We start from the raw sequence: 633 nt of genomic DNA on the forward strand, positions 1-633 counted from the left end.
CACAATTTCGTCTTTCATCATAAAAGAAATAAATCTTTTATGCATCCTGGATCGTGCAACCCCTATTTCGTGTTTACATTTTACACATCAACGCTTCAGATCAACTAAAAACAACGTAGACAAAAGTATCCAACGAATCCAGGTAAATTAGCACTATTGCATTCACTTAACATATAAATTGCGAGACTATTTTGATTATCACATTTCTTTTATTATTTTTTTTCATAGAAATTAAATTCGATACTACTTAAGAGTACAAATCTCCATTAGAAAATTAATATAGAATCACTATTTCACGAAGATACTTTTATTTTTTGGTCAATTAAAGATTACATATTATCTAAAAGCCTCCCAGAAAAAAAGTGTCTGGTGTCGAGTGTTAGGTTATAAAATTACATGAAATTGTACCACTAACATATTAATTATCTTTTTTTTTATTATTTCACATTATGTAAAGTATCTAAAACTCTAAAGCTACAATGCCTGTATCTGTCAGCATAGTTAATGATATGCGGAGTAAGCTTGCTGAAGTAAAATATATACCTCTGTGGTCGTAGCAGGTGTAAAGTTATGATAAAAGATAAAAAGCCTATCCTGGGCGCCCCCCCCCCCCGTATGAAAATAAATGTCAGT

Source organism: Penaeus monodon, chromosome 32, assembly GCF_015228065.2.
Source record: "Penaeus monodon isolate SGIC_2016 chromosome 32, NSTDA_Pmon_1, whole genome shotgun sequence".
NCBI classification, from domain to species: Eukaryota; Metazoa; Arthropoda; class Malacostraca; order Decapoda; family Penaeidae; genus Penaeus; species Penaeus monodon.